We start from the raw sequence: 11,918 nt of genomic DNA, 5'->3' as shown, positions 1-11,918 counted from the left end.
CTAAGGATTAAAGGCTTGATCCTATGTCCACTGAAGTCCACTTTTGACTTCAATACTACAACACCAGGCCTTAAATGACCTGCCAGTAACAATCTGTAAGAACTCCTACCAAACACAAGATCTCTCAGATAAGATTAGTGGAGCCACATGGACAGCCTTCTTTTCACATCCCACAGCAGCTGCTAGAAGCAGTTTGTCTGACTCTACCAACAACAATAAAAGTAACCCTACTGCAGATGGTTTTTACACATAAAAATAGGACCAGGTCCTCTGTAAACAGGCATAGTTCCATTGACTTACATGGTGCCATGCTGATTTACACCAGCTGAGGATATGGCCTACTGTGTTGCACCATTGTGGTACATTTTTAATACAAGGTCATGTTTCACTATGCTGTGAATCTACCTAACTCTATCTGGAAAGCACTCATCACCAGCGTGTCTAGGCAAAGTTTGATCTTACTGGTAGCCAGCTCTGTACATGACAAGGAGCAGCGTGCCATATCGGTGTCATGATTTATCATTAGGTGATATTAAGCGTTATTTCAATCCCTCAAATCACATTTCCTTCTCACCACTGATCTCTTCTTCCCTCATCAAATTTGTTTTTTCACCATCTTCCAGGACTGACATACACTTGAAAGGACATTCAATACTTTGAAAGCTGCTGTTTTTCAAGTTTTATACATTTCTCTCAGCTTAGTTCTTGATGACAACTCTGCTCAAAGCATTATTTGTCATTGAGTAACATTGATTTAGTGGAAATAGGCCAATCTGAATTTGACACACAATGTGCTTCCCAGGTATCCTAAGGAAAGCAGGTATGGATCTTGGTTTTCTTAGTTTCTGGATTTTATTTTGCATGATTTGGGAATTGCAAATATTTAAGTCGTGGCATTTTTTACTGCAACTGTTGGGCAGCTAGCAGATAAATCACTTATTAACACCGTTTTTCAGTTAGCTCATTGGGTTTGATCCAGCAAGATGATGAATGTTTTTGAGATGTCTCCAGTGCCCTCAATGCTCATTGGAAGTTCAGGGTGCTTAGCATCAAGCCCATCCTTTTTCTGCCTTGTCTATATAGATTGTAAAGTCTTCGGGACAGGGACTAAATCTTACGGTGCCTAGTACAATGTGGGTCCAAAATCAGTTGGGGTCTCTAGTCATTAGTGTAACATAGATAATAATTCCTACAGTTCTGCTGGATAATCATTCAAAACACATGGCAGATTTCTTTTGCCACTTAAAAAGAAAAGAAAGGGCAAATTAACTCTCCAAGTCTGGTGTCATAAAAATAAGCTTCAGACCAACATTATGGTGTCCCAGAAACCTCAACCCAGTCTTCAAGATCATCCAGCAGTGTATAATGGTTTGATTTGTCAATAACCAATGATAAATCCATTACACTTTATGATACTGTGTGGTTACACTGTAATTACAATGTCACCATACCGTGGTTATGCTTTTTAATAGCTAATTTACCACTAATCCACATAAATGGAAAGTTAATCGTCTGATTTTAACACTTGACCTTTGGTTTCCTATTTAATGTTCTTTTTTTAAATCAAGATGTCAGGGGTTTTTTTTATAATTGGGCAAATAAATTTGCCCTGAGAGTCAAACTGTAAGAAGTGAGTGAAAGTTTATATCACAATAACCTATAGCAAGACATGTTAATGGGAAAAAGGTGCAAAACAGAGGCAGAGTGAATTAGTCCAAATGAAAAGGAGCACGGACATAATTCAAGGACTGCGTTGAGACCATGCCTGATAAACAAGAACAACGTGAGTCCAGAAATCAATGAACCAAAATTGGTGTGTTGGGTACTAGGCTTAACTGGTGGACAAAATAATGAGGAGATGGGTTATTCACCCCCATCACTCTCTTTAAGAGGTCTTTTTTGTAAGAGACATGGGGGGAAAATATGGATGAACAAATAGAGGCTACCACAACCCTGGCTGACTGAAAGAAGGAGAAGGAGTACGTTGTATCAGACTGCCACCCCACCATCTCCTAAGATGCTGGACTTTCTTTGTCCTGGTGAGTTGGGCATGAGACAGTTGCCTGCAGGAGTCTGGAAGCCAGGAGCAGGGTTGCTAAATGAGCCAACCAGAGACATCTGCCATGGGAAGGGAACTTCAAGCTGCTGGGTCCGTATAAGAGAGCTGAAACAGTTGTTTCTGGGCTGACTTTGGGAAGGCTAAAGCAGTGTCAGCTGGAAGCAGGAAAGCTGCAAACTCAGCCCTGAGAACTCATTTAAAAAAGGACTCTGAAGGAACCTTTTTGCTTACCCAGGCTGAGAGGTAAGACCCAGGCCTCAGGGACAGGTCTGTGAGATTTTGAGTTTTACTTTTGAGTTCATTGGCTGACTAAATCCAGAGCCCAATATGGGTGGTGATTGGCTGAGTTAGTGTGTGGGTTGCTGTAAAATGGCCTGGAAGAGGGAGAATAAAGGGCAGGCCAGTGCAGAAGCATCCCAACTATGAGAAGGAGCGTGGGAGCTGCCAACTCATTTACAGTCCTAATTCTGAGAGCAATCCTGACCAGGCCAGGCCAGAGAGCAGGACTCAGATGCTATCGCCACCTCCAGCTATATCCCAAACACCCCTTGGGATGTGAGACTTTGTCTCTCTCCCTCGTACACACTCTCTGTGTGTCCTTTTCCTTCTCTACCTTGTTTTGTCTCTTTCCTCTCCCTCTGCTTTATGCCTTCTGTCCAATAAGAGTCTGACTCAGCCAGGCAAGACTGTATATTTTGCAATGGTGCTGTAAGCCTGTGTCAAGAAAGGGGCAATGTCCTAAACAGCCCAATGCGGGAACAAGTTTGCAGGATCTTGGGGTGCCTGATCAGATTGTGTGCTGTGCCTATGTTTCTCCATCAGAAAGGCTACAAATCGGAATCCACATCAGAGACAGAAGCTGCAGTTTCTCTCTTTTGTGTGTGTTTGTTTTTTTGATCTTAAAGGGGGCAGGATCCAACTTTAAAAACAACTTCAGCCCATCTCAACTAACTTCTTCTCTCTTCCCCAAATGGACAGTTATTACCATCTTTAATACCATCTAAGACAGTGGGGGTTCTTCACAAGGGGTCTGGGGCCCCCTAGGGGGCTGGAGAAGGTTTTAGGGGTTCCGCCAAACAGGGCCAGCATTAGACTCACTGGGGCATAGGACAGAAAGCCGAAGCCCTAGGCTCTGAGCCCCACCATCTGGGGCTGAAGTTGAAGCCTGAGCAACTTAGCTTTGCGGGGCCCCCTCTGGCATGGGGCCCCAGGCAATTGCCATGCTTGCTACGCCCTAACACTGGCCCTGCCTTCCATATGCAGAAAAACAGTTGTTGTGGCACAGGTGGGTCGTAAAGTTTTTATAGCAGGTAGTGGGGCTCAGACAAAAAAAAGTTGAGAACCCCGGATCTAAGAGACTGCCAGCTAAGGAGGGTTCTTTCTAAAGACTTCCTCCAGCTAAAGGGAAAGGAAACATTCTTTCCAGAGCCCACAGCTATAGCCCTGGCACAGCAGGCAGATTCTCTACGGCTTGTCCAGCTTGAATAGAACCTAGAAGAACAGCCCTGCTAGCATCATCTGGTTGAAAGCCTTCATTAATACTTTACATTTCAAATACTTTAAACCCCCGCCCCTTCTTTTCTGTGTCTTTAATAAAAGGTTAAAATATTTGTAATGCTGTGTTGGCTATCATACTAAGAAGGTTGAAGTCTCTGTATACCAAACCCAGAACCTTGTTTAAAATGGACAGTTTCAGGCACATGTTCACACCTTCAACTCCTTGGGTCCCTTTTATTCCACCTAAATTAATACAATGGCACATTAATCAAATTGTATATACAGCGTAACTTTCAATCATGTAAGAACCTCCAGTTATAAGGATTAGTGGTAATTACTACTATAGTGTAATTAGAGTGTAATTGCCGGGAAACTACTACATAATTAGTCACTTTATAATAAAGTGGAACAAATAAATGAAATAAAAGATCAGATATTTGTTCCATATTTAGCAGTCATTCCTAGATCAGCTAAACATCTTAGCAGACCAGTCCGTATGCCATACACAAGGTCAAAACCCTGATATAAATAGATCCAAATGGTAATTACTCAAATAGTAATTTGGTTGGGATACTGGGTAAACATCACTGTTGGGGAAAATGCCACCAGACCTTTAATAATCAGAAGTGATCAACCTGGACCTCAGTTTTTCACGTCATCTGAAAGACTGCACCTGTAGCAACACAGTACTCATCCTGTACCATTCTGCCTTTAGTGCAGTGCTGACTCTGAAGGGGAAAGTGCCACCTACTAAATCACTGAAACAACCCCCCAAAGCTTTTTTTCATGGAAGTTTGTTTAGCTTGTGAGAGTTGGTAGGTCTGGAAACAAATGATACGACACCATCTACCACTTGTCAGGTGGAATAAGAGTACCATAGTTAAATACAGCACTGATGATCTGTTTGTAGACGTGGGCAAGTCATTGAAGCTACCACTTTCAAACTTGGGTGTCTAAAATTAGTCCCGTATCCAATCTAAATAAATTACCTTGTTTTTCAAAAATTCCTGGAAGTCGTGGATACTGCACACCAGTGAGAATCAGGTTTCTTCGTTAGGCACCTAAATATGGATTTAAATGCCTAACTTTAGGCACTCATTTTAAAAGTTTGGTCCTCATCTTTCTGCCTCAGTTTCCTCTTCTGTGAAAGGGAAATAATTCCCTACCTCACAAAGGTTTGAGGATTAATAGTTATTTGTAAAACACCTAGAGGATGAAGAGTATGTGCTAAGTACTATCATTTTCCCTACTCCACTAATGCAATAAAAATCTTGCTTTAAGATTGCTTTGCATGCACATGAGATACCAAGATAATTAGCAATACTTCATTATAAACAGATGACAATTGAGTCAATTAAATTAACCTTATAAGTAAAGAGAAATATATACACTGATCCTAACTTCACTTTATAATTTACAAAGACTATGTAAAAGCACTGCCCATCAACTGTCACTCCTGATATGATGATAACAAGAGATAACGTAACTATTTTTGAAGCCTTGGAAGAAATCACTAAGCCCGCAGCACTTCCTTGTCAAAACCATCCCTGTACCTGACAATGTAAGCAACAAAAGACAGAAAACAGAAATCCAAATCATTATTTTACTTTATGCCAATACTTGCAAATGATCCAAGCACTCTGCCCAGCCTTTGACAATCTACTTCATTCCAATAGTGTCATCTTAGGTAAGGTTCAACAAAAGGAATGGAAATACAAAACCCTTTAGAATTTCTCTCTGTCTTTTTGTAAGATGTGAAGTGTTCTATGCTGACATTATGATATGTGAGCTAGTTGTTAAAAACACACAATGTGAATCATAGAGCTTCCAGGCTTATGTTTTTTGGAAACTGTGAATTACACGCTGAGAAAGACTTGGTCCTTGGTCCCTCATTTGCATCATGCAGCAACATAAGGCTGTCCTAAATCCAGTTTGACCATAGAAGGATGTCCCTGGTATAGACCCTCTATGCCATCCTCTTTCTGCAACCAGCATCAGGGTGTGGCCAAGAGAAAGGGGGCATGGCCAGGGCTTCCCTCCACCCCAGCAATCCTTGGCTGGGGCCATGGGTATTCAGCATAATTTAGAGCAGCCCTGAGGCTGTTCTACATGGGGAACTGGTCTAGCACCCAGTCACCCTACCCACTGCTCATAGTGCTATATCTTCACTACTGGCCGGATCATCGGGCAGTGATCGATCCAGCGGGGATTGATTTATCATGTCTAGTCTAGATGCGATAAATCGATCCCTGAGCACCCTCCCGTCAACTCCTGTACTCCAGCTTGGCGAGAGGAGCAGGCAGAATCGACAGGGGAGCGGCAGCAGTTGACTCACTGCAGTGAAGACACCACGGTAAGTAGATCTAAGTACTTTGACTTTAGCTACATTAGTCACATAGCTGAAGTTGTGTAACTTAGATCGATTCCCCCCCCCCCAGTGTAGACCAGGCCTTAGCTGCAGGTAGGAGTTGCAGCTAACCTTTTAGTTTGACCTGCTGACAACCCCGCACCGTATTATGATGGTGTATGGTGAGAGTTAACAGCCCCACTTGTTCAACACCTGGAATAAAACATAAACCATTTTATTGAAAAACAGCCTGTACACATTGATATCTATTCTCACGACTTTGGAGAAATCCTATAGAATTTAGTAGGAATGGAGCCAAAAGCAATTCTGTGGAATTTGAGAGGAAATGAGATCTATTGTACAGTATTAGTAAACAAGCCATTATAATTTAACTGAGAATTGTATAGTTGCTACAGAATTCTTCAGCCTAGTTTAACCATTCTACAGAGTCTCTTAGTCCCCATTACACTCTACAGTACTGTTCTATAAGGAAAAACACAATTAACATTCAGCAAAAAGGCATGAAGATCAACAAAGCTCACTCAGGCCTTCTGCCGATTCACAACGTGTCACTCCTGAGCCACAAAGTCCCAGCTTTAAGGTATTTTTGAATGACTATAATGCAAATAAATGGCTGTGAAAGAGATTAAGTATAATATATTAAGATCGTGGGACCAATCTTGGATTCCAGGTGAGTATGTGTGACACAGCACCAGATGTGGGAGGAGAGACACTGAATGCTTACCTTTGCGCTCCCCCAATCCCTGGGATTGTTAAGGGACAGGTCAGCTCCCCGGCACAAGCTAGAGCCACTTCAGGGACCATTACACAAGCCGGAGATTGCCAGAATGCAGCAGTGCTGCACCCTGGAACAGCCCTAACCTGTCCCTTAAACCAGGCGCCTGAGAGAAGTGGTGCTCTACTCCAGTTGAGGACTCCCCCATGCTACCGTATTCATGGCTGCCCAGTTAAGAGCGCTTCAATGGCCCCTTTTTGCCAGGCCAATGGTTAATTTTTAAAGATTTTTTATCTGTATTTAGTGCTTGTGAAATTTACCAAAATTAGCAGCCAGGAAGAGTGATGTTCTCCACCTATCCATGGAGCTGAAGGAGGGTCAAGTGGTTCAGGTCCCTGCACTGCTGCAGACTTCCTGTCCTTGGGCAAGTCACTCAGGGTGGGATTCGCAAAAGTATGTAGGTGCCTAACTCCCACTGACATCAATGGGAGTTAGGAGCCTAGATATCTTTGCGAATTCTGCCCTTAGGCTATCTGTGCCTCAGTTCTAGGATACATTTAAGATACAAGATGCATAGATACTAAGGTAATAGGGCAATAAAAGTACCTTAGATAGATAGATAGATAGATAGATAGATAGATAGATAGATAGATAGATCCACAGATCAGATACAGGAGAAGAAGCAGTACCACACGTGCCCCATTGATGTCCCTGAACCTTGTCCCAGGAGGACCATTTCTAGGGAAACTGAGCAAGTAAGTCCATCATGGTCGTTAAATTGTTGGCCTTTATTCTCTAACTACCAATTTCAGTGGTGGCTTTTGAGATATGGACGCCCACTGGAAGTAAATGACCACTAAGCTCGTATCATATCAGTGACCAAACAACCATGGGTACATCTACACTACAGGATAAATTCGAATTAGCTTAAACCGATTTTATAAAACAGATATTATAAAGTCAATTGTGCGCGTCCACACTAGGCACATTAATTCGGTGGTGTGCATCCGTGGTCCGAGGCTAGCGTCGATTTCTGGAGTGGTGCACTGTGGGTAGCTACTGTAAAAGAATGAGGCCAATAACGTCGATTTGCGTCCACACTAACCATAAATAGATATAGTAATATCGATTTTAGCGTTACTCCTCTCGTTTTGTAGGAGTACAGAAATCGATTTAAAGAGCCCTTTAAATCAATATAAAGAGCAGTGTAGTGTGGACAGGTGCAGCGTTAAATCGATTTAATGCTGTTAAAATCGGTTTAACAGCTTAGTGTGGACCAGGCCCATGTTTCAGACACTACCGCCCAGTGCTAAATTTGAACTCGCAACCTAGAAGTCAAAGAGTTTGTAGCAAAAATACCAATTGCTGGAGCCAATTAACATTACCTGTTTAAATCATATAGAGTTGGCTAAAAATTCAATGTGTATCCAATATATCTTTAGGCATCAGACTGCATCACCTGTGCTAATACCAAGCCCGCTTATCTTGTGAGACCTCTTAAGGGCACAGTCCAAGGTGAAGTGGAGACTTACAGGAAACAACTACCCACTCTTCAGAATTAACTCCTCTTGAGCACTCTGAAACTGATGACAAGTTGAGTTTAAAGGACCCTTGCATTGAAGTTCACTGATGACGTTCTCCACGTGATCTGTGATTTAAAATCTAGTTTACCGGCTAAACTAGTGCTGCTTGGCCTCTCCTTATGTTTCATGAACATTAGTTCATGACTTGAGGGGATTTGAGCTTAGACAATGCACACAGAATAAAGACTATATTTAACTGCAAATAGAGGGAGAATGTAGATAGATGGAATGTAATTACTAGGGTTCAAAACTGGCTAGGAAGCCAGGGTTATTGTCTCTATTATTAACAGAAATAAAATTAAAATTGCCATGGGATCTTTAATTACCATAGCTGATCATAGACTCATAGACTCATAGACTCTAGGACTGGAAGGGACCTCGAGAGGTCATCGAGTCCAGTCCCCTGCCCTCATGGCAGGACCAAATACTGTCTAGACCATCCCTGACAGACATTTATCTAACCTACTCTTAAATATCTCCAGAGATGGAGATTCCACAACTTCCCTAGGCAATCTATTCCAGTGTTTAACTACCCTGACAGTTAGGAACTTTTTCCTAATGTCCAACCTAAATCTCCCTTGCTGCAGTTTAAGCCCATTGCTTCTTGTTCTATCATTGGAGGCTAAGGTGAACAAGTTTTCTCCCTCCTCCTGATGACACCCTTTTAGATACCTGAAAACTGCTATCATGTCCCCTCTCAGTCTTCTCTTTTCCAAACTAAACAAACCCAATTCCTTCAGCCTTCCTTCATAGGTCATGTTCTCAAGACCTTTAATCATTCTTGTTGCTCTTCTCTGGACCCTCTCCAATTTCTCCACATCTTTCTTGAAATGCGGTGCCCAGAACTGGACACAATACTCCAGTTGAGGCCTAACCAGCGCAGAGTAAAGCGGAAGAATGACTTCTCGTGTCTTGTTTACAACACACCTGTTAATGCATCCCAGAATCACGTTTGCTTTTTTTGCAACAGTATCACACTGTTGACTCATATTAAGCTTGTGGTCCACTATGACCCCTAGATCTCTTTCTGCCATACTCCTTCCTAGACAGTCTCTTCCCATTCTGTATGTGTGAAACTGATTGTTCCTTCCTAAGTGGAGCACTTTGCATTTATCTTTATTGAACTTCATCCTGTTTACCTCAGACCATTTCTCCAACTTGTCCAGATCATTTTGAATTTTGACCCTGTCCTCCAAAGCAGTTGCAATCCCTCCCAGTTTGGTATCGTCCGCAAACTTAATAAGCGTACTTTCTATGCCAACATCTAAATCGTTGATGAAGATATTGAACGGAACTGGTCCCAAAACAGAACCCTGCGGAACCCCACTTGTTATACCTTTCCAGCAGGATTGGGAGCCATTAACAACTACTCTCTGAGTACGGTTATCCAGCCAGTTATGCACCCACCTTATAGTAGCCGCATCTAAATTGTACTTTCCTAGCTTATCTATAAGAATATCATGCGAGACTGTATCAAATGCCTTACTGAAGTCTAGATATATCACATCCACCGCTTCTCCCTTATCCACAAGGCTCGTTATCCTATCAAAGAACGCTATCAGATTAGTTTGACACGATTTGTTCTTTACAAATCCATGCTGGCTATTCCCTATCACCTTACCACCTTCCAAGTGTTTGCAGATGATTTCTTTGATTACCTGCTCCATTATCTTCCCTGGCACAGAAGTTAAACTAACTGGTCTGTAGTTTCCTGGGTTGTTTTTATTTCCCTTTTTATAGATGGGCACTATATTTGCCCCCTTCCAGTCTTCTGGAATCTCCCCCGTCTCCCATGATTTCCCAAAGATAATAGCTAGAGGCTCAGATACCTCCTCTATTAACTCCTTGAGTATTCTAGGATGCATTTCATCAGGCCCTGGTGACTTGCAGGCATCTAACTTTTCTAAGTGATTTTTTACTTGCTCTTTCCTTATTTTCTCTTCTAAATCTACCCTCTTCCCGTAAGCATTCACTATACTAGACATTCCTTCAGACTTCTCAGTGAAGACCGAAACAAAGAAGTCATTAAGCATCTCTGCCATTTCCAAGTCTCCCGTTACTGTTACCCCCTCCTCCTTGAGCAGTGGGCCTACCCTGTCCTTAGTCTTCCTCTTGCTTCTAATGTATTGATAAAAAGTCTTCTTGTTTCCCTTTATTCCCATAGCTAGTTTGAGCTCATTTTGTGCCTTTGCTTTTCTAATCTTGCCTCTGCATTCCTGTGTTATTTGCCTATATTCATCCTTCGTGATCTGACCTAGTTTCCATTTTTTATATGACGCCTTTTTATTTTGTAGGTCACGCAAGATCTCAAGGGTAAGCCAAGGTGGTCTTTTGCCACATTTTCTATCTTTCCTAATCATCGGAATAACTTGCTTTTGGGCCCTTAATAGCGTCCCTTTGAAAAACTGCCAACTTTCCTCAGTTGTTTTTCCCCTCAGTCTTAAAGGGGCCTCATCAGGGCCTCAGGTTTACATCTCATCTGTAAAATGTCATCTCTGGGACATAACTTCAGTGGAGGCAGCTGAGATCCTATTTCTACCATGTAGGGGCAGGGATAGCTCAGTGGTTTGAGCATTGGCTTGCTAAACCCAGGGTTGGGAGTGCAAACCTTGAGGGGGCCACTGAGAGATCTGGGTCCCTTCCAGTTCTATGAGATAGATATAGCTCCCATATATTATTATTAAAACTGCATGTGGCAAGCCCCTTCTGGAAGAGGAATGAGTGGGCCAAATGTTTGGGGCAAGATTATCACATTTCAAGGCAAAAATGCCCTAAAATGCATCAGATAGAGTGGTATCTCTGAACCATGAGGCACAATTTGGAAGCAGGTCATACACCTGTCCTGATTAGGTCATGGCTAAAAAAGCGTTTGAAACGTCCGTGAAAACATTTTCATGGAAAATTTCACTTAAAAGTTTGTCAGAGAAAATTTTGAAGGAAAACATATTTTGACCAGCTTGAGCTGAGTCCATAACTTCTGGGGGAGCAGAGTTCCGTGGCCACGGTAGTAAGGCAGCAGCATTAATCACAGCATGCTGCATTTTGTGGGGAAAGCAAAATTTGCCATTCCCATGTCTCAAGAGGGAAAGAAAAGGAAACAGAGACAGTGCTTAGCTCCAGGCTGTTCTCCTATAGCACTAAGCAGACATGGGAGAAATGAGAAGTCTTCCAAGTCCCAAACTCAACCTGGACTGGCAATCCCCCAACCCTCTCCAGCCGGCACTCTCAGCAATCTCAAACCCAGGCTTCTTGCCCCTGATTATCCCTAGCCCCCAGCACACAAAGGCCGCCTGTTATTTCTTCCCATGACCCAAATCCAAAAGGATTGTGGGATATAGTGTGTCACATAATGGGTTGGTGGGGGTGGGGGGGTTGGACCATTTTGTGGGTTGTGTACATTCCTTTGGGGAAATGTTTATGGTTACCAAATTTATGCTACTAAAATATTGTATGTTGCTCTACTTCTATGAGACTTGTAGCTTAAATTAGTTGTATACTGTGTATTTTTAAACATCTTTAACTGAAAAATGTCCATCTTTTCATTTGATTGCACAATCCTTTCGCAGCATCTGTGGATTTGAAACGAACACAAGTACAGGGTAAAAATGTTTTTCTAAGGAATAATAACAGACTATTGAAAAGAAGGTAATGCCGACAAATAAGAAGTTACCTTTTCAAAGGTAAAGTGTTACAAGT

The sequence above is a fragment of the Gopherus flavomarginatus genome, chromosome 5 (genome assembly GCF_025201925.1).
Source record: "Gopherus flavomarginatus isolate rGopFla2 chromosome 5, rGopFla2.mat.asm, whole genome shotgun sequence".
In the NCBI taxonomy this organism is placed as follows: domain Eukaryota; kingdom Metazoa; phylum Chordata; order Testudines; family Testudinidae; genus Gopherus; species Gopherus flavomarginatus.
This window is presented reverse-complemented; position numbering follows the sequence as displayed.